General features: G+C 43.0%; 1 long non-coding RNA gene across 2 annotated transcripts in view; it reads right to left on the bottom strand.

Moving 5' to 3' along the window:
- The window catches only part of LOC309796381, a 173070-nt gene extending 153152 nt beyond the window's left edge, over positions 1–19918 (bottom strand). Inside the window, exons 1-2 of one of the 2 annotated variants that reach the window (XR_014292436.1) lie at positions 19777–19918; positions 830–933 (exon numbers count right to left, since the gene is read on the bottom strand). This is a non-coding gene — a long non-coding RNA (uncharacterized lncRNA). The remainder of the gene's footprint in view (positions 1–829; positions 934–19776) is intronic. The other variant, XR_014292437.1, reaches the window with a different exon arrangement.
- Between the last annotated feature and the right edge of the window lie 3476 nt (positions 19919–23394).

Genomic DNA, 23394 nt, shown 5'->3' with positions numbered 1-23394 from the left:
CTCATAGAACCAGTGCTCCCCTGACATGTATAGATTTTCACCCTAAAAGATGGAGCCAGATGCACCTATTCTTAGAACACAAACTTGGAAGTGGCCATTGTGGGGCACGATAGACATAAAACCAGCCACATGCATCCGTCTCATCAATTCCAGAACCTTTTGTGCTGTGTGGTCCAAACTATATTTCATGGCAACCTACTACGCCAAATTCTGAATCTCATTCATTTCACTGAAAACATCTGAGAATTCTTTACGGATTTTGTGTATCATTCAGCCTGAAAACAACTCTTATTTGTTCCAATTTCAGCAATTCCCTGCTTTATTGTCACCCTAATCTGGGTTGGACGAATCAACCCTGACATGCTTGAGATAAAAATCAAACATAAATTGGCTGACTGGGCCTCTGGCTTGCACTTCATCTAACACAGCAAAAAACGATTCCACCCTTGCAAAGGTCAGAGATTCTCTGACCTCTTGAGCAGAGAGAGGATCATCATAAATTCATTATTTGGAGCTTTTATTGACAAATGCATGTTTCTAGGTTCATTTAGGCACAATTTAAATATTAAAGGGGGAAAAGGAAGTGGGAAAAGAAAAAGGGGTGATGTGTCACTTGTGTGAAAAAAACCAAGCAACTCTTAGAAATTCCAAAAGAAATTCTCAAAATAGCCAGAAAAGACAGAATTACTGTTATTCACATTTCTGCCTATTATCTCTAAAATGGTATTTGATGCTGTATCTCTTTGCTGTTCTTAGATCAAACTCTGATGGTTTTAAATAAATGTCTGCTTTTATTCTTCAGATTCCACCCAAAGACTTTGTGAATTACTTGGACTTAAATATTCATGGCAAAGGAAGGGGGCCTTTGTTTTGTTTTCTTCTCTGGAGCAAGTCGCAAAGCAGAGAGAATCCTATGGTTGTTCTTGAACATGTCTTATTTCCAGGCATGATGGATGCATGAAGAAGAAAGAAAAACATCAGTGTCTTTAAGTTTCAAGGAATTTCCATTAAATGAAATTTAAGCCAATATAAAAATGCAGGTTAGCAGGACTGGTATTTGTCTTTACCTTCCTTGGACTTGCATTAGATGCTAATTAGGTCAACTTTATCAGAGCTGGGGTGCGCTTCCATCATTAAATAATAGGAGGTCAGTTTCTACCCACAAACAACATTTGTATGTGCACATACATAGAAATGTATATCATCAAAGGTTTCACTGGACATGCAGGACACACAAAGCGAGGAAATATGTGCTCTAAATATTAGGGTTTCTAAACCTAAGACAAATTTGAGTTAGGGATTTCCACCTCTGGGGCAGGAACGTGAGAGATGGGGCGTCTGAGTGATTTTCCTGCACGGCGCACCCGGCATTGTTTTGTGTCATTGTAACCCAGCGCCAGGAGTAGTGAGCAGAGTGAAAACGGAGGCGTTGGGGTTTCTGCAAAGAAATTTAATCGTAAGAGACATTGTATGCTAAGCACACCATCCTTCAAGCTCTCCTAATATAATACATCAGACAAAACACATCAATTAAAATAATGTAACAAAACACGGAGGAAAGTAGCAAAGAGAAAATTGTTTGTGGGACTTCAAAGGTACCACATGGACCCCGAATTCCCCGGAGGATTTCCTGTATGGTAAAAATGCAGCGTGAGCAAACATGTTTTCCATCTGCAAAGGCCAAATGCGGAGACTGATTAAGGGTTCTAGCTCTTCAAATAAAACACCAGGTGTTTACCTCAAACACTGCCTGGAAGAGACAAGTATAATTGGATGCCTAGAAATGAGACTAAAGGAGCTTAAACGTGAAGTAGAAAGCATCCATCCAGAATTGAGTACCCAGCACAGAGGATGCGAGTTTGACGTGGTGTCCGGCTCAGATTCTCCAGCACCCTCTGGGCATGAGGAAGGTCCCTGCAGGATGCCGACCCCAGTTCATGACAAGGGAGAAACACCTGCCATCTCACCCCATCCTGCACCTCTAAATCTGGCTCTTTGGAAATTCAGTTTTTCATACTTCAGAAAAGAAGGGAATGCTAAGTCACATCTGATGGTGATAAAATTTTCTTCCACAGAAGACACTCTTCTCAGTGTGCTATTCATTTAAAGGGCGTCAGGCCAAGCCATTTCTAAAGGTGCAGCCTCCAAGACAAAAAAGGAGAGAAGGGATTCACTTTTCTTGAACATTTCTATTAAGGAAATGGTTTCTCTTTGCTTGCAAAGTTGGGGATTTGAGTCATTAAGTACACTGTTCTGCCTGCTTTTTAAGGGAATCCAAGAGAATGTGCTAAAAAGAATACAAATGTCGGACCTTGTTAAAGTTGTGGGGATGACAGGTTCTGGAAATAAGAACTGCAAAAACTGTGACTTTCTGCACACTGGCCGTGAATACTGTAGTAATTTCATCTAATGATGAAAGTCTATGGAGATACAACCAAAACAGCAAGGGAGAGACATGGGCATTTAGTTTCCTGAGTGGGATAATTAATCTGGGGCTGGGATCACCGCCGAGTCAGGCTGATAGGTGGTGCAGAAATGATTCCTTGTTACTTTCACAAGCACATTAATGGACCAAGTCCTTGTGAACCTAGTGGCTGCATTATAAACTGTGCTGTTCTAATAAATCCACATTTGAGGCTACTAATTTTTTCCAAATGATAAATTGGCTTTTGCATCAGTGAGAATGGTCAGGATCATAAATCAGATAATTCAATTTTCAACTAGGGATGTTAACGATGGATATGCCAACGGAATTTTCAAAGAGAGCTAGAGCAACCATTAAGTCCAATCGTCTGCCTCGAGGAAGTAAACGTCTAACAGTTTTCAATGTCTTCCTTTTTTCTTTCTGTTTTTTGTCTACTTTATGTTTATTTTTTTGTAGTTTCTTTATATTTGGCTTTTTTTTTTTGTCCACTCAAGCCTGATTTTTAAGATCTCTCTCATGATATTTAACAGACATTACTTGACCTCTCATTTGCTAGTCCCTGCCCTCAAGCTCCCTATGGTGCTCAAGTGTATTTCTATTTCTGACTCCACTAATATATAATAAAGCTCTAAAGGACAGGGGTAGTATTATACTCGTCTCTGAACTCCAACGCTAGGTGTAATGCCTGCCCTCTATCAGAACCTCATCAAAGTTTTTCCAATAATTTTTCTAGTAAAAATTACCAAAGAACTTTTGCAGGAATGAATACAGGATGCACCAACATATAATTCAGTGAAACACTTTGGAAACTGATCTTTTCACAGTTTAGTTTCTCATAGTAAAAAATTCTAAAGCATGTCAAAAATATCATCTACAAAAAGAAACATTCTCTATATTTTAGTAAAAGAAAATGAGGTGGTATTAGCTGTTTGTAATCCACAGCAGCATATATGAAAAGTGAAAAATTCAGCAACCCCCATATCCTGGGTGGAGACAGAAGAGGCCCTTATAGGGAATGATTTTAAAACATGTAAATGAAGTTCCTTGGCCAACCATTTTTCTCACAGGTGACTACAGAAGATTTTTGAAAAGAGGAAGGGAAATATGTGAAACACAAAGGAGAGGAAACCCAGATCTGTGCCCCCAAGGGGAGTGGGACACAGAGAAGAGCAAGGGTGCTGAGACCAGGATGTAGAGCCACCCGGGCCAGATGGCCACCAAAGGCAAACGTGGCCCTCTCTTCATGTTGCCTGCCTGCCCTTTGTCTAGTGATGTTATTGAGAGGATTACACGGGCCTCCAAAGTTTTTTGGTGTCTCTCAGGCCTCTGTTTTCTTTCATAGTCATTTTGCAATGTATGGAGGCAATACAAAAAGATACTAGAAGAGTTACCTTAATGAATCTCCACTACCATTCCCTAACATCTATAGCTATGAAAACCCATCACTTCCTGGATGCATTTGGGAGGTTGATTGGTTTGGGCTGAAACTAACTTATTTCTACCACACAGGTGTTTGATTGATTGCAGCTTCCCTTGCACCAGTCTACCTTCACCCAATGGGTAAATTTGCATTTTGTTTTAGTTTGCTGAACCCATCTGTGATCTTAGCATTCTGTGGGCAAAACTATAAACACCCAGCTCAGAAAGACAAAATTAACCCTGTAAGATAAGAAGGTAAGAATATCAGAGAAGAAAGAAGAGGAAGAGGAAGAAGAAGGGAGGGAGGGAGGGAGGGAAAAGAGAAAGGATAACTTTATCCACTTTTACTCCCAGGAAGCATTATTATTAGAAATGGAAATTATTAAAGAAAATGCATTAAGTAATTGCTGTGATTTAGAAAGCCACAAAGTTTAGATGCTGATTTAAAACACATCTCTACTGTCAAAAGAATGTAAGATTCAGAAGATTATAGTACATATAAAAATTCTCATTCTACTCTGCTTGGTCAGATAAAGGCACGGATCTCGACTTTGGTCTTATTGGAGTGGTCAGTCTTATTATGTGTGACCAATGAGGGTGAAATGGCCCCAAGTTTCCACCTTTCCTTTCTCTATTTGCAGGAGGTGTGTGTAATGGGAAGAGGCTGAGACCACAGTAAAAAACCTAGTATTTATAGACTGGATGGACAAGGCTCTCTCTCTCTGGGTGATCTTTAAATAGCTGTGCTTGTAGCCATGATCGGAGAGGCAGTCGAACCCCCTTTCCAGGTCTCCACCGTTCACTATTTCTGCTTTTAGTAACTTGTGGAGACTTGAGTGGTGTAGAGCCTTATCTTTCTTTGATTCAGAAGCGGGGGCTTGCCAACAAGCATCACAGGTATCTAGTTGTGTAACCTGACAACAATGACTCTGATCAAAATTGTACTTGATAAGAGCATTTCCCCCAGAGAAAACCATAATTCCAAAAGACACATGCACCCCAATGTTCACTGCAGCTCTATTTACAATAGCCAGGACATGGAAGCCACCTAAATGTCCATCGACAGACGAATGGATAAAGAAGATATGGCACATATATACAATGGAATATTACTCAACCGTAAGAAGGGACGAAATCATGCCACTTGCAGCAGCATGGATGGACCTACAGAGTGAAGTCAGTAAGAGAAAAACAAATATCGTATATTAACGCATATATGTGGAACCTAGAAAAATGGTACAGATGAACCTATTTGCAAAGCAGAAATAGGGACACAGACGTAGAGAACAAACGTATGGACACCAAGGGGGGAAAGAGGGGGTGGAATGAATTGGGAGACTGGGACTGACACATACACACTACTATGTATAAAATAGATAACTAATGAGAACCTGCTGTATAGCACAAGGAACTCAGCTCGGTGCTCTGTGGTGACCTAGATGGGTGGGATGGAGGGTGGCAGGGAGGTCCATACGGGAGGGGATACATGGGTACGTATAGATGAATGACTTTGCTGTACAGCAGAAACTAACACAACATTGTAAAGCAACTACGCTCCAATTTTTTTAAAAAAGCATTTTCCTTTTGTTTTTCTTTAACCCTTTTTGAACCAGTTCCGGGCACCAGTTGAGATAGACAAGGTGTACTCCAGGAGTTCCCGCTTTCATAGTGGAGACGGGGAGTCTGCAATGCTGCCTCCTCACCCCTTGGGCTAGGTTTTTGGTCTAGAGCAGTGGTCCTCAACCCGGGGCAGTTTTGCCCCCAGAGGACATCTGACAATGTCTGGAGACATCTGTGTTTGTCACAACTGAGAGAGATGCTCCTGGAATCGAGTGCGAAGAGGCCAGGGATGCTGCTAAACATTTTACAAAGCTCTTTTGGGTTCCTGGACCCGTTTCCAGCGTGTGCGCGTGGAGGCTTCCCCACATCAACAAGAAATTCTCAGACACCAACAGCGTGTCCGAGAATTCACCTCAACTCTGACACTGTCTACGTGGAGAGTATCAGTTGCCACAGGTAAAGGGCTCAGTCCGACAAGACCACCCTCCACTTCAAACACCCATCACAAGCCCAGGTTGTTACCTGTGCTTCCGAACAGCCAGCTACAACTGGAGGTTCCAATGACCCCCCTCAACTCAGGACGCTAATCTCAAGTCCAGGTTGTCACGTGTACTTCTGACCGTCTGGCTATAAATCAGAGTTTCCCACGGCCTCTCCTTGGGTTTGATTAACTTGCTAGAATGACTCACAGAACTCAGGAATCCTGTTTACTCACTAGATTATCAACTTATTTTGAAGAATATTAAAGGATACAAATCAACAACCAGATGAAGAGACACACAGGGCGAGGTCCTGAACAATGGAGTTTCTGTCCTTGTGGAGTTTGGGGCCTGGCAGGGTGGCAATATGGAAGTGTACTGGTTCCCTAACCTGGAAGCTCTCTGAATCCCCTCCTTTTGGGTTTTTATGGAAGCGTCATTACCTAGGCATTGTAAATAATAATAATAATAATAATAATAATAATAATAAACAGAAACCTCAATTGAATAGAGTTGAGAGACCAGAAGAGGGAGCTCTCACGCCCTGAGAACTTTTGAAATCCCCAAACTTAATTTCCTTAAAACCGAATTAGGGGGCATCCCTGGTGGCGCGTGGTTAAGAATCACCTGCCAGTGCAGGGGACACAGGTTCGAGCCCTGGTCCGGCAAGATCCCACATGCCATGGAGCAGCTAAGCCCGTGCGTCACAACTACTGAGCCTGTGCTCTAGAGCCCGCGAGCCACAACTACTGAGCCCACGTGCCACAACTACTGAAGCCCGCACGCCTAGAGCCCGTGCTCTGCAACAAGAGAAGCCACCGCAATGAGAAGCCCGCGCACCGCAACGAAGAGTGGCCCCCGCTCGCCGCAACTAGAGAAAGCCCACGCGCAGCAACGAAGATCCAATGCAGCCAAAAATAAATTAATTAATTTTAAAAAAACCAAATTAGACTAAATAGCTCAAATTTCCAGAACTGAGAGGAATTCTTGTTTCAAATGGTTTTTTTGAGGCTTCCCAATGTTATCAGGAATCTAAAATTGCCTCTCAGCATATATCCAGAAAAGACAAAAACTCTAATTCGAAAAGATACATGAAACCCAATGTTCACAGTAGCACTATTTACAACAGCCAAGACAGGGAAGCAACCTAAATGCCCATCGACAGATGAATGGATGGGAATATATAGAGAAGATGTGAGATATACAGATACATACACACACACACACACACACACACACATATATATGAAATAATACTCAGCCATAAAAAAGAATGAAATAATGCCAGTTGCAGCAACATGGATGGACCTAGAGATGATCATACTAAGTGAAGTCAGTCAGAAAGAGAAGGACAAATATCATATGATATCACTTACATGTGGAATCTAAAAAAATGATAGAAATGAACTTATTTACAATCCAGAAATAGACTCAAAGACACAGAAAACAAGCTTACGGATACCAAAGGGAAAAGGGTGGGGAGGGATAAATTAGGAGTTTGGGATTAACAGATACACACTACTACATACAAAATAGATAAGCAACAAGGTCCTACTGTGGAGCACAGGGAACTATATTCGATATCTTGTAATAACCTATCATGGAAAGGAAAAAGAATACATATATATACTGAATCACTTTGCCATACACCTGAAACTAACACAGCATTGTAAATCTACTATACTTCAATTAAAAAGAATAACAAAATTGTCTCTCTGCAAAATAAGATTTTAAGGTTAACTGAGGCAAACAAACAACTAGAGAAATGTAAAATGGCGCCCAAATCCTCACGCTCTTCTTCCTGGGCTTCTCTGTGGCAGGCTCTGCCTCCGGCACCCTCTTCCTCTCTCCCTTCTGTGCTGCCCAGGCCTCCACTATACCCTCAAGTCCCCCATACTCTCTTGTCAAACTTCCCTTTTACTCTGAAACTCACCCTCCCTTCCTCTGAACATGTCAGAAGCTGTCCCTTTAAAATTAAGCCTTCTGAGGATCTGGAAGCTAAACCCTTCATTTCTTATATTCCCTGGACTAAAACTGAGTTGTGAGCCACAAAGATTTTCCCAAAGTAACTGAAGATCTTCACAGATGTGCTGAGGAATTTAATACAGTCACGCAAACTTATCAACCTGGTTTCTCTGACTTATATCCGCTGTTCATATACTTGTCAGTAAAGGCCAGGCCCAGCATTGGATGAAAACCTCTAAGTGGGAAAGTTCAGAAAGGTGTCTAGAATTACACCTGGGAGACAAGCCCGCCAACGTAGTATATGATCAGGGCAATCACTAGGCAACTTCATGGAGAAATTCCTAGGGCTTTTCCAAAGCCTGTGGATCAGAACAAAATTCAGGCTTGCACACAAAAATCTGGTGAATCTGCTCATGGCTATTACAGTCAACTCCAGATTGTCTTTAAAGGAAATTCTGGTCTTCCTCCAGATGTTGATTCCACCTGAGTAGCTTTTAACTCTATGTTTACTAATGGGCTGAACCGGGACTTTCCCCTTCTAGTAATCAGGACCAGGATGGAAAGGCAAACTATGTCCACTCCGGATCTCGTTAATCTGACAAACCAGCTCTCTCACACCGCAGATGAGTCACGTCCAAGGAAGACCACTAAAATTCTTAATTTTCAACTCCAGCAAATGAAGGCTCCTCAACAAGACCAAAACCCTCCTAGTTTCTGCTATTATGGCAAAGAGCCAGGGCTTTGGAAAAGAGACTGTTACAAAGTTAAGTGCTCTGGACGCTTTGAGCTCTCTAACCAGCCTTTCCAACATCCTCCCAATTCTCAGTGATGGGGGTCTTCCCAATCCTCCCTCTTAATGGCCTTGGGGAAGCATTTCTCCAGATTGGGGATGAACTGCCCAGTCCTAATTGACACCGGAGCTACACGCTTGGTGCTTGACCCCACTACTACAAAGCCCCTGCCTCGGAGTATGAAAACAGTTCCAACAGTGGGATCTCTAATGAACTTCAAGAGGGTCCTGTCTCTGAACTTATTCCCTTATGTTTAGGCCCTTTGAGGGATACATACCGTTTTCTCATTAGTTCCCCTTCCCCAATGCATTTACTAGGCTGAGACTTCTTAGAGAAGCATCATGCTGGGATTTCTTTCTCCCAAAAGGGGGAAATAATCATAGAACTTGACAGTCGTCATCAAAATAACCCACCAGGTGAACTGAATGACCCTTTGACGTCTTTTATTTGTTCCATCTCTGATGGAACTAGAGCAGATTCTGGAAACACTGACCATTTGTCTCTATTCAATCAGCTACCACTTTTCTGCAGGCAAAATCTCCAACTGATGTCGGGAAAACCCATGGGACAACTCCAATCAAAATTAAAATCGACCCCTCAAAACTTCTTCCCAGAATTAATCAATACCCTAGAAGTAAAGAAACCCTCCAAGACATAAAGCCCATAAATATGAAATGACAAGGCTCAAGGCCTCATTATCCCTTTCACTAGCCCCTGTAAACTCCTTTTTACCGGCGAGAAAACACAAGGTACTGGGCTTCCCTGGTGGCGCAGTGGTTGAGAGTCCGCCTGCCGATGCAGGGGATGCGGGTTCATGCCCCGGTCCAGGAAGATCCCACATGCCGCGGAGCGGCTGGGCCCGTGAGCCGTGGCCGCTGAGCCTGCGCGTCCGGAGCCTGTGCTCCGCAACGGGAGAGGCCACAACAGTGAGAGGCCCGCATACCGCAAAAAAAAAAGAAAAAGAAAAAGAAAAAAAAAAAAAAAAAAGACAACACAAAGTACCAAGGGTGGAGGTTTGCTCAAGACCTCCAAGCAATAAACATTGTTAACCCTTGACACCCTGTTATTCCTAACCCTCATACATTACGTTACTAACATCCATTCCCACCAGAAGTCAGTTCTTTACTGTAATTGATTCATGCAGTGTATTCTTTTGTGTTCCAGTTGATGAAGCTATAGCCAGTACCTTTTTGCGTTCACTTGGAAAGAAAAACAATTCACCTGGACAGTACGGCCTCAGCGTCCTACTGAGAGTTCTTATTTCTCGCAAATCCTGAAGGCTGATCTGGATGACATAAAGTTCCCCAGAGGCTCTACTTTGTCGCAATACGTGGATGATCTGCTTCTTTGCTCTCCTTCTCAAGCCTCCTCACAGGAAGACAGCATCCACTTGCTAAAACTTTTCGCCTTAAAGGGACATAAGTTTGCCAAAGAAAAACTGCAGTTTGCCCAAACCCAGGTTCAGTATTTAGGGCATCTGATATCAGAACAAGGGCTACACCTAGATCCAGATAGGCTTCATGGGATCCTCAGCTTCCCCAAACCCCAAACCAAGCACCAACCGCAAGGTTTTCTCTGGCTAGCTGGTTATTGCGAAAACTCAATTCCAAATTCCTTTCTTATGATCAAACGTCTGTATGTTTTACTCAACAATAATAACCTGGACCCAATTTAATGGGATGAACTGGATGGCACAGCCTTCAAGGCCTTAAAGGAGAGTTTGACGAACCCACCTGCCTTTGGGTATCCTAATCGGCAGATTCCCGCTTTTCCTTTTTGTGTATGAGAAGGAAGGGAATGCCCTCGAAGTACTCACCCAAGAACATGGGGACCACCATGGACCCATAGGATATTGTGGCCCAAAACTGGACCCTGTGGCATGGGGATACCCCTCTTACCCTAGAGCTATTATGGCCACTGCGCTTTTGGTTAAAGCCAGAAAATCATTGTTGGATCCCCTTTAACCATTTTTGTACCACATGCAGAAGATCTCCTGAATTCTCATCACGCTCCACATTTCTCAGTCAGGCGCCTCACCTCCTGTGAAGTCCTTCTGTTAACTGTTCCTCACGTAACTCTTACACTGTAATAACCTTAACCCAATTACTTTTCTCCCTCCTGTCACAGATGAAGTCCCTCATGACTACTTAGCCCCAATGGAGCACCTCCTGACCCAGGATGGATCTATAGGAAATTCCACTGGGTAACAATGACTTCTCATGGTTCACTGATGGTTCTTATTTAAAAGGTGACAATGGTGAACATTGTGCTGGGTATATTATTACAAATCCTTTTGATGTTGGGGCAACATCTTTACCTATGGCTACTTTGGCCCAACAACCTGAATTACACACGGGCTTGTACTTTAGCCCAGGACAAAACTGCCAATATTTATACTAATAGTAGATACGCTTTCGGAGTAGCTCACGATTTTGGAATGTTATGGGAGCAATGTGGTTTCCTTACTTCTAAAGTAAGTAAAATTTATGGGACTTCCCTGGTGGAACAGTGGTTAAGAATCCGCCTGCCAATGTAGGGGACATGGGTTCAAGCCCTGGTCCGGGAAGATGCCACATGCTGTGGAGCAACTAAGCCTGTGCGCTATAACTACTGAGCCTGTGCTCTAGAGCCTGCGAGCCACAACTACTGAAGCCCGCGTGCCTAGAGCCCGTGCTCCACAAGAGAAACCACTGCAATGAGAAGCCCGTGCACCACAACGAAGAGTAGCCCCCATGCACCACAACTAGAGAAAGCCTGTGCGCAGCAACAAAGACCCAAGTCAGCCAAAAACAAAATAAATAAATTTAAAAAATAATAAAATAAAGTAAGTAAAATTTAAAATGGTCTCCACGCTCAGGAATTAATGAATGCAGTACTTTTATCTGCTGTTTAGCTATTATTAAGATTCCAGGGCATTCTAAACCTGACTCTCTGGAAGCTAAGGGAAATCACCTTGCTGATACTTCTGCAAGAAATGCCGCTCTTAACGGGATGAACGGCAGCCAAACCTCTGGCATGGTCCTAGGGATTTATCCCCAGATGATCATTTAGAAAAACTGGCTAGAAAGGCCCAACAATTGGCTTCAGAAAAGGAAAAACAAGATTGGAAGTTTAGCAATCACTGGTTTGATAAAAAGAGAAAGTTCTGGTTTGAACCAGATAACAACCCAGTCCTACCAGAGACTCTAAAATTCCCACTTCTCACCACCCTACATGCATTAAACCATTGGTCTGCTAACAAAATGACAGCCTTCGTGACTCAGCATTGGTGGGGAAACATTAACAAGGCCACAAAAATTGCCTACTGCACTGGTCTTACTTGTTCGACGTACAACCCAGGGAAGTCTGTCCGTACTACTCCCAGACATTTGAAACTTCCTAATGGACCATTCGAAGCCTGGGAAACGGATTTCATACAACTTCCTCCAGCTAATGGATATAAGTATGTTTTAGTCATGGTCTGTATGTTTTCACACTAGACTGAAGTCTCCCTTGCAGAAAGGCTACCGCCTCTTCTGTGGGTAAAGTCCTTTTGGAAAAGATTATCCCCACCTGGGGAACTCCTCTCGAATTTCACATTTATCCAGGAACCTGTTTTTACTGGCCAGGTACTTCAACAACTGTGCTGTTCGGCTGGTTTTACAACACGTTCACTGTGCTTACCATCCTCAGTCCTCTGGTTTAGCTGACCACACTAATGGCATTATTAAGACTCAAACTGGCAACATTTGTAGACGCCCTCCAAATACCTTGGCTGAAAGCACTGCCACTGGTCCTTCTAAATCTCAGATCCACCCCTTCTGGAACTCAGAAACTCTCACCCTTTGAGACAGTTGCAGGATGCCCAATGCACTCGGCTCCTGCTTCTTTTGACCCACAACTGTTAAAAGAAGAGATACTCCAGTATTGAAAAGGCGTAATTGCTTCTATTAAAAATAACGATGCCTGGGCTTCCCTGGTGGCGCAGTGGTTGAGAATCGGCCTGCAAATGCAGGGGCCACGGGTTCGAGCCCTGGTCTGGGAGGATCCCACATGCCACGGAGCAGCTAGGCCCGTGAGCCACAACTACTGAGCCTGCGCATCTGGAGCCTGTGCTCCGCAACAAGAGAGGCCACGATAGTGAGAGGCCCGCGCACCGCAATGAAGAGTGGCCCCTGCTTGCCACAGCTGGAGAAAGCCCTCGCACAGAAACGAAGACCCAACACAGCAAAACTAAATAAATTAATTTAAAAAAATAATGATGCTTTAACCTAAATGTCCATCGATAGATGAATGGATAAAGATGTGGTATATATAAACAATGGAATATTACTCAGCCATAAAAAAGAAGGAAATAATGCCATTTGCAGCATCATGGATGGACCTAGAGATGATCATACTAACTGAAGTAAGTCAGACACAGACAAATATCATATGATATCGCTTACATGGGGAATCTAAAAAAATGATACAAATGAACTTGTTTATAAAACAGGAATAGACCCACAGACATAGAAAACAAACTTATGGTTATCAAAGGGGAAAGGGGGAGGGATAAATTAGGAGTTTGGGATGAACATATACACACCCCTATATATAAAATAAACAACAAAGACCTACTGTATAGCACAGAGAACTATACTCAATATTTTGTAATAGCCTATAAGGGAAAAGAATCCGAAAAAGAATATAGATATAAAACTGAATCACTTTGCTGCACACCTGAAACTAACACAACATTGTAAATCAACTATACTTCAATTAAAAAATAAATAACGATCCTTTGGTAAAGCAATCTTTCCACAGTGTGCCCTTGGGAGAAGACCTTAAGCATCATACATAGTTTGCAACCTGAAGATTTTGTCTATTGGAAAAGACACCATCAGAAGAAAACTCTCTTCAACCTCACTGGAAAGGCCCTTATCGAGTACCGCTAACAAACTCTTGTGCCATCAAACTCCAGGCAATAGACTCTTGAATTCACATGACACACAGAAAGAAATTGCCAAACCCTGACTGGATCTGCACATTATCTGGTGACCTGAAAGTAAAGATTTCCCAGAAATGAAGCAGATGACATATGACGATACAGCTTTCCCAAGATATCTGGACCAGGCCTTTTAGAATTCTGTCACCCAATCTTTGACGATGACATAACGCTTCAGATGATCTCCAGTGTCCACGATCTTGATAACAGAGACTTTAGATTGACAAATACCTGAGAGTTCTCCCTCCTACCCCTCCATGTAACTCAAATGTGAACTTAATAGGTTTCCACTCTGTACACTTTCTCTCCAATAGGAGACTTCACATCCAAGAAAGGTCCTTCCTGACGTTGAGGAAAAAAAGCCTCTGAATCTAGAAAACCTGACTTTTGATCAGCAATGCTTTCAGAGATGGACCTTGATCAAAGAAGGAAATCTAAAAAATGAATAAACAGAAACGTCACATAAATAGAACTGGGAGCCCAGAAGTGGGAGCTGTCACGCCCTGTGACTACAGCAGGGCCCAACACAAAGAAGAAAGACTCTTCTTCTTTCCTGGCAAGGACTCAGCCAGTGAAAAGCCATGGATTCTTTGTTTGCTATAGCCATCCCAACTTCCTTTTCCTCCCTATAAAAATGTTCTCCTTCCCTCGCCTGCACACAGCTTGCTATGGTTGCAGACTCTGAATTGCAACTCTCTGCTGATTCCAAACAAACCCATCTTTGCTAGAGAAATTTCTGGAAGTCTATTTGTTTCAGGTCAACAACACAATTGATTAACTCATTGGCCACTGGTGATTGATTCAACCCCCAGCCCCTCTCCCCTCCCCAGAAATCAGAGGGTGGGACTGAAATTTCCAACCCTTTAATCAAGGTTGATTCCCCTGGCAACAAGCCCCCATCCTTAGGTGCTTTCCAAAAGTCACCTCATTAATATAAACCCTACTGTGGTGGAAAGGGGCTTGTTATGAATTACAAGACAACCATTTTTCCTCTATGGCTCTGAAATTCCAGTTTTCTGGAACTGAGGAGAAGCAGCCAAATATTGTAACAAAAGATACTCCCACTGTTCTTTTCACTCAAGAAATTCCAAGGATTTGGGGAGCTGTGAGTCAAGAATTGTGGATGAAGACCAAATATATGAGAAATATATTTTAGTCATCTGAATGACTAAATATGCATATATTTCTTATAAATCACAGTATCACCAATACTCAGAATAGCTTCCACCACAAAGAATTAACCAGCCCCAAATGTCGATAGTGCTAAAGTTGCGAAAACTTGGTCTAAAGAGTAAGTAAGAACCCATGCATGGGGGAAACTTAAATATGGTTTTAGAGCGATATGCAAAGTCGGGCAATCAATTTCTAGGCAGATAATTGTCAGGGTTTAGGCAGAAGACAGAAGGCCAACTGAAATGCTGAAATTCAAGGAGGTTTTAATCGGGGTGATGCTATCACACACACCCTGGGATTTCTGTGCCATGTTTTGTACATACCAGCTCCCCCAGTTTTTTTTACTCACAAACAGCTCCTACCTCTCTCGGTCAAAAAACTGCCCTGAGATGACTGGAACCTGCGTGACCCACAGAAAGGAGCATGGGGAGCTCCTTTCTGGAGCTCCGGAAGCTTCTGGAATTCTGGAAGAATTCACACCACCTTGGAGCTGCTCTACACCAGTGACTCACGGGTACAGGAATAGAAGGCCCCCAGGTCACCTTCCTGGTATCTAACTCCTCTGAGGTGTAGAGGCTCCAGAGCTGGCTCCACAATTTCCTTCCATGGGGCTTGGCTGGATACCACACCCTCACGGGCCCCCCTCAGCCCGGGCCCACATCCCCTCTGCCCTTTAATGGGTTTTTCCTCAAAACCACCTTTACATGAATCCTCATCTCTGGCTCCACCTCTTGGAAACCTAACCCAAGACAGAGATGACTTATAAGGATGGACTGGGTCTTGTGAAGTCTCAAAGGCCAGTGCCATGTCCCCAACTCCCCACCCGGATCACCACCCCAGCAGAGGTTCTGGAAAAGAAGATGAGAAAGCAGGTGGATGGATGGGTACAACCATTAAGGGGAAGAGTATGGCGGTTCCTTCAAAAACTAAAAATAGAGCTACCATATGATCCAGCAATCCCACTCCTGGGCATATACCCTGAGAAAACCATACTTTGAAAAGATACGTGCACCCCAATGTTCATTGCAGCACTCTTTACAACAGCCAAGACATGGAAGCAGCCTATCCAGGACAGAGGAAAGGATAAAGAAGATGTGGTACATATATACGATGGAATATTACTCAGCCATGAAAAAGAAGGAAATAATGCCATTTGCAGCAACATGGATGGACCTAGAGTTGATCATGCTAAGTGAAGTAAGTCAGACACAGACAAATATCCTATGATATCACTCATGTGTGGAATCTAATTTTTAAAAATTATACAAATGAACTTATTTATAAAACAGAAACAGACTCATAGATGTTTTTAATACTTTATTTTTAATAAATTTACTTATTTTATTTACTTTTGGCTGCATTGGGTCTTTGTTGCTGCGCACGGGCTTTCTATAGTTGCAGCGAGCAGGGGCTACTCTTTGCTGCGGTGTGCGGGCTTCTCATTGCAGTGGCTTCTCTTGTTGAGGACCATGGGCTCTAGGTGCATGGGCTTCAGTAGTTGTGGCACACGGGCTCAGCAGTTGTGGCGCACGGGCTTAGCTGCTTCGCGGCACGTGGGCTCTTCCCGAACCAGGGCTCAAACCCGTCTCCCCTGCACTGGCAAGAGGATTCTTAACCACTGTGCCACCAGGGAAGTCCCAGACTTAACAGATTTTGAAAACAAACTACAGCTACCAAAGAGGAAACATGGGGGGAGGGATAAATTAGGAGCTTGGGATTAACATGTACACACTACTACATATAAAATAGATAATCAACGAGGACCTACTGTATAGCACAGGGAACTCTACTCAGTATTCTGTAATAACCTATATGGGTAACGAATCTGAAAAAGAATGAACATATGTATATGTATAACTGAATCACTTTGCTATACCTGAAACTAACACAACATTGTAAATCAACTATACTCCAACAAAATATATATTAAAAAAAGAAAAAGAGGGCTTCCCTGGTGGCGCAGTGGGTGAGAGTCCGCCTGCCGATGCAGGGGACACGGGTTCGTGCCCCAGTCCGGGAAGATCCCACATGCCGTGGAGCGGCTGGGCCCGTGAGCCATGGCCGCTGAGCCTGCGCATCTGGAGCCTGTGCTCCGCGGCGGGAGAGGCCACAGCAGTGAGAGGCCCGCGTACCGGAAAAAAAAAAAAAAAAAAAAAGAAAGCAGCTGGATGGACCCTGGGGAGGGCTCTCTGGTTGGGGGAAGTGAGTCAGTGAACAGGAGCAGTTCCGCCACAGGTGGCCAACAGGAGGCGCTGCAAGTTTTGGAGGTCATCAGGAGATTGCACTCTAAAGGCCAACGGCCTCCCAGCCAGCCCGGCGGCCTTGAGTGCAGGGGAGTGCTGAACACTGGCTCAGCCCCAGGTGCCATGTGCTGGGGAGAATAGCCACGCCCAGGACAGCAGAACTGAACTGTGGGAAGAAGCTGGTGGCACCACCCCCACCCCCCACCGACTCATCGGCTGCTCCCAGGGCAGAGACCATAGCCTCTTTTCTTTGTATGCTCTAGCACCCAGCACAGGGTCAAGCTATGATAAACGCCCAGTGGATGTGTGTTGGGTGAACTCATTAATTAACTATCAGGGAGCAAGCTGGGAGCAGCTGATGTGGCGGCCCCCGTGATCCCCACCTCCTGGTGTTCACGCTTTGTGTAATCCCCTCCGGTTGAGTGCGGGCAGGGCCTGTGACATGCATCTAACTAACAGAAAGGTGAGATTCAATGTGGTAAAGGTGACAGGAGGTACGTGCTTACGTGTACATGATTACATAATCGGAGCCCCATCTTACTGGAGTCTCCCTCTCTCTTCTTTCTGGCTTGCAAGAGGCAAGCTGCCACGTTGAGAGCTGCTGGTGGGAAGGTCTGATTGGCTGGGTGTCCAACCCAGGGAGAAACTGGGGCCTCGGTCTGACACCCAGCCAGGAACTGAATGCTGTCAACAATTTGAGTGAGCTGAGAAGGGAACCCTGAACCTCAGATAAGACTGCCACCCTGTCCAACACCCTGATCTCAGCCTTGCAGAGGACCCAACTAAGCCACGCCAGGAGATTAAAAATGTGCATTGTTTTAGGTTGATAAGTTTGTGGTAATACTGTTGCATGGCAATAGATAGCGAATATAATTGAGCAATGATAAGTTCAGCTGTGCCTGCTTGACATGAACCATAAACACCCACGGAGGGGTTGTGCTGTCCTGAGCCCAGCACAAAGTACATGCTCAGTCTTGTTTTTCCCGGAGAAGCAGAAAATGGGAAAGGTGATCTTATTCATCCACCATTTTCCATGTACACTGACTGGTCCTTAAATACGAAAGAGGGACGAACTCTCCCCTTGTTTCTTCCATCTTCATCACTGCTTCTCACCTTTGGGCCAATGGCCACGCCAAAATGTGCCAAAACTCATTTCAGCCATTTCACCCAGACTGGGCTAACTCAGCCCCATTTATAGGGGGTACGATTTACAGATACAATTTTTACAATTTCATATGGACTTTAAAATACAAAAGAAGTGGGAGAAAGAATATCCTGGCAGATGAAACTTCATTGGCTGTTAGAAGCATAGAGTGCTAGAAATGAATTGGATTCCAGAGATTATGGGTCTAAAACTCTCACCTCACAAAATAGAAAACTAGATCAAGAGAGGAGAAAGATTCAGGATCACACAGGTAGATACCTGGTAGGACACCAGTTTTTCGCTCCAGTCTGTCATTCCATCACATTCCTGTCCTTCAAAATTCAGGGTAGAGACCTCTTCAATCTCTGTCATTTTATGACCTAAGAATTTTCCCAAGTATTATGCCTAATCTGAAAGTGAAACCGTGTGTAATCACATTTCACCTGCCTTCAGTAATCAAGGTTGTTTTAATTGTTGCTACAAAAGACTTGCATGTCCTCCAAGCAGCAGGTAGCCTGAACAATGTTTGCCCAAATTGTTCTCCAGGAACTTGGAGTCAGCTGTGTCTGGTTTGAGCTGAGCTGGTTAAGACTGGATAGGACCACCGACCCTCCAACTGGGCATGCGCGAGTGTCTGCTCAGTGATGTTTTGACATCCGAGGGCCAGAAACGCCACCCTCAGATCGTGCTGAGCACCTCCATTTTTGACAGTGCAGAATTCTGTAGTTTAGTTACGCGTGCGCAGAAAAACAATCACTGTACCTTTTTCCAATCACCTTTCCCGGCGCTCCCCATACCTCAGACCGCCCTGCTTTTTTATTCATTATCCCATAAATACTCCGAGCCCCTCCCCTTCGGAAAGGCGGATAGGAGACTTGTTTTCTTGTCTCCTCTCGTCGTCTGCCTTGCGAATAAACCCTCTCTTTGTTGCAAACCTCGGCATCTCACCATTTTGGCTTGCTGTAAGTTATGCAAAATGAACCTGGTTCGATAACAAAAGGAATCCTTCCCTCTTTTTATAATCTCTTAAACATTTAGCAGTCCAAAACTCTGCCGAAATCCTGGAGAAGAATCCTGTGAGATGGCTACGGCTCTGCCTTTACCACGAAAATTTACTCAGGTCAGGGTCCCACTTTAAATTATGCTTAAAATAGCAGAAGTTAAAGACGGGCTTAATGCTGGGTAAGCTCCATCTTCTGTTGGGCTGGTTTTGCCTTGACCTTTGGACTCACAACATGTCATCCTTCTTTGTCCAAAGCTGTCATTGGGCAGGTTTTTTTCCCACAAAATGGGGGTTCTCTAAGGTTGGATAGCATTTCAATGCTCCCTAATGGGGGTCATTACACACTTTTAAGACTCAAATAGCCTCACTGCCTCCTGGTTGGCTGTTTAAAAACACAAAGGGTTGGCAGAGTTTAGGCGAATTGCTCACATTTGGGGTTTTTATGTGTAATTTTTAGACATATGAAAGACAAAATAAGGTGCAAAACCCCTTTCATAACAGGCCCCATCTGCTGCAAGGAAAAATATTGTTATCATGTGTGAAAATTCAACTACATGGTAAGGGGGAAATCAGAGCGTAATCTAAAAGTAAAAAAGATCACATGTTACCTTAAACTCCATCTCTTACACTGTGTCCTCCAGCTCATTCCGGTGTAAGATACACAGAGCAGGCCTGCAGCTCTCTGCAACTGCGGCACCAAACATCTCATTTGTTTTTAATCACGGAAGACTTGATTTTCATCCATTTAAAGCCGAGGGTAACCACGAACTTATGTGGGAGTTCAGAGCGAGGCTAGAGCTGCCCTAGACCCGCCCCCAAGAGAATGTGGTTGGTCTGGGCTTTGGGCTCGGGTGAATTGCTTTCACCTGCCCAGTGTCCGCTGGTTGACGCTGACTCAGGCTGCCAGCAAGTTCTGCCAGGGCGCTGAAGCCAGCTAACCCAGCGTCTGAGCTGTGAGATCTCGCAGGCCTCTGCTTCCTTGATGTTTCCAGCGCTACGAGGTCTCTGCTTCACTGCCGAATTTATTCTTTTGACCCTCCCTGAGAGGAGGTGGAACAGTGACTTAAGGCCAGCAGGATTTGAAAAGGTAAACTGTGATTTACAAATCGCCAAGTTGAGAGATTTATCAGAGTTCGCCAATGCAGTCTGCTTCTAAGGTCATCTTCAAAATACTGATGTTGAAGAGCTGTTTTCCATCTCAGTAAAATGCTAAGTGTCTAGAGCGATGTTCTGGGCAGGCTTTTATCTTAGGGGAAAATAATGTAGCATTAAATGGTACCACCATTTATCTAAGTGTTCAAAACAGGAAGCTCCCGAGCCTTCCAAGCCCAATGAGTCCAAAGTTCTGTTGTTTCAACAATTTTTCTTTTTTATTGTGCTTATTACTGAGCGAACACGAGACAGTATTTATGCTACATGTTTTTTAAATCATTATAAAATATATCCCTGTGTTTGCATCGCTGCATTAATTCAAGAAAAATGAACATTACTATTATTTTTTCCCCTACGTGCCCCACCTCAAACCCACTCCCTTTTCCAAGGTATCTCAACCTCAGCATTTGCTGCAGAAGGCTGTCCTGTGCATTGCAGAATGTTCATCAGCATCCCTGGCTTCTACCCATTAGAATGCCAATAGCACCTCCCCAGACAAGAAAACCAAATATGTTTCCAGATATCACCACATGTCCCCTGGAAGCCAACTGAAATGCTATCCAATCTTAGAATCACCCCTGTTTGAGAACCACTGCTCTAGAGGTAAAGCTCATCCTGAATTTTGGGTTTATTGTTTGTTGCCGATAGTTTTTATCACTTGTATTTGTATAAATGTTACTTAGGTTTGCATTTTTTTTAAGTCTTATAAATCTAAGTGTTCAGGAAAATATATCCAAAACTTACAATTAAGGAAAAAGGATGCATTGAATCTACTGATGAACTGGTAGACATCTGGAATCTTTATACTATTGAGGTTTCTGGCAGTTCAAAATATGTCCCAAAACTCTTTGACATTCCCTTCAAAAGATAAACCATTTCTCCCTCCCTTGAGTATGGGCTTGACATAGTGACTTGTTTCAAATAAATAGAAAAAAGCAGAAGTGACTTCAGAGACTCTCTCTTTTTTGGATCTCTCTCCCGGGGAAGCCAGCTGTCAAGTTGCCACTTGGAAAGACCCGTGTGGTGAGCAACTGATGCCTCCAGCCAACAGCCAGTTAGGGACTGATGCCTCCTGCAAACAGCCATGTAAGTGAGCTCAGAAGTGGACCCTCTACCCTAGTCGAGCTCCCAGATCACACCACATTCCCCCAACTGACATCTTGACTGCAACTTCACAAAAGACCCGAGCCAGAACCACACAGCTAATCTGCTCCTGAGTACCTGAACTACAGGAACTGTGAGATAATAAATGTTTGCCTTTATACCTCTTATTTTTATACCACTTATACTAAGTGCGGGATAATTTGTTATGCACCAAGAGATAACTAATACATGTGTTCATTTCTATGAATATGACTCTCCATGTTTTTAATCCTCTTTAATGACATTCAACAACTCTTTATTATTTCCATAAAGCTCTGTGAAAGTTATCCCTAAATACTTTAAAATTTTGATGTAAGTTTTTTCCTTTTCTGTTTGTTACTGGTGAAATCAAACAGCACTAATTTTGTGTGTTTATCTCGTATTCAGCGTTTCCAAACACTTGTCTGCAAATGACCTGGCGTTTTCTATGTAGATAATCATATTATCTGTGAATAATGAGAGTTCTTTTTTCAATTCCTATAGTAATTTTCCTGGCTAGTATCTCTAATACAACGATGAATAGAACTATTGACAGCAAGAAATTTTCTTACACATGATTTTAAAAGGAATACATTTAACAAGTCATCATTATGTGTGAAATTTGCTATAATCTCTTTGTGATTATTCTTTACAAAATGTCAAGGAAGTTTTGTTCTAATCCTTGTTTACCAAGATTTTTATCGTAAATATTGCATTTTATTAAAAGCCTTATATACATCTATTGATGTGATTATATATTTCTCCATGTCCTTAATTAATAACATTGACTTTTTCTCTTATTAAAAAAATCTTACATTCCTGAACTAGACATTAATTTCTAAACCAACTGTGTCTTACTTTTGGAAGCAGAAATGAGGGTTTAAGACTTAACCACCACTCCACCCTGACCCGGGAGGGATGGATTGGGAGTTTGGGATCAACAGAGGCAAACTATTACGTATAGAATAAACAACAAGGTCCTACTGTGTAGGGAACTACATTCAATATCCTGTGATAAACCATAATGGGAAAGAATATGAAAAAGAATGTATATATATGTAAAACTGAATCACTTTGCTGTACAGCAGACATTAACACAACATTGTACATCAACTATATTTCAATCAAATAAATTTATAAAAAGACTTAACCCCCACCCCCACCCAAAGTGGTTAACCTATCCAATATGATTATAACCTTCAGCAAGCAGAGAAATATAAGTGATTTTGGGGTTTACATATACCTATCAAACAACTGTATTCATTACTGTGATCCTGAGCAATACTTTAAAAGGGAATTAGCTACAAGGCATTCTGGAGAAGGCAAAACTATGAAGACAGTAAAAAGATCAGTGGTTTCCAGGGCCTAGTAGGGAAGGGAGCAATGAACAGGCAGGATACAGAGGACTTTTAGGGCAGGGAAAACAGTCCGTATGATATTATAAAGGTAGATACGTGTCATTATATATTTGTCAAAACCATAGACTATACCATACCTAGAGTGAACCCTAATGTAAACTATGGAGTTTGGGTGATGATGATGTGTCAATATAGGTTCATCAGTTGTAACAAAGATACCACTCTGGTGGGAATGTCAAGGAGGCTGTCCACGTATGGAAGCAGGGGGTATGTGTGAACTTTCTATAATTTCCAATCAGTTTTGCTGTGAACCTAAAACTGCTATTAAAAATAGTTCTGTGTGTGTGTGTGTGTGTGTGTGTGTCTTTTAAAGGGAGGGGTGGGTTTGGTTGTTTCATGTTGGAACTGCATATTGGAGTGATTCATGGGCCCTGGGTTTATCTTTAGAATTGACAAATACTGAAACATGCTTAAAACATGCTTTTACACATTTTTTTTTACTTTGCAAATGATGGAAGGGGTGGAGGGGAAGGGGAGGGAAGGAGGGGTGTAAACAGTTTTGAATATTACATTTCTATGCTTTGAAACTCTCAT

The sequence above is a fragment of the Mesoplodon mirus genome (assembly GCF_964341445.2).
Source record: "Mesoplodon mirus genome assembly, chromosome: X".
NCBI lineage: Eukaryota > Metazoa > Chordata > Mammalia > Artiodactyla > Ziphiidae > Mesoplodon > Mesoplodon mirus.
This window is presented reverse-complemented; position numbering and strand designations above follow the sequence as displayed.